Genomic DNA, 259 nt, shown 5'->3' on the forward strand with positions numbered 1-259 from the left:
GTTTTAATCGTAAGGGGCCGCGAAATATTTTAGGAGATTAAAAGGGGTCGCGAGCAAAAAAGTCTGGGAAGCCTGGTCTAGCCGACTTTGGCCATGTAAAGTGGTTTATTGCAGTAAATCAACCAGACCAAGACTTGTTTAGGGTCTGAATATGGAGCGGTTTGTCGGGCCGTTGGCAATCAGAAAGGTCGCCAACATTTCGTCCGATTCTATAGCTATGACTCCAATGTTGCCAAAACTTGACTACTTGACAGTCAAA

Source organism: Aplidium turbinatum, chromosome 7 (genome assembly GCF_918807975.1).
Source record: "Aplidium turbinatum chromosome 7, kaAplTurb1.1, whole genome shotgun sequence".
Lineage (NCBI taxonomy): Eukaryota > Metazoa > Chordata > Ascidiacea > Aplousobranchia > Polyclinidae > Aplidium > Aplidium turbinatum.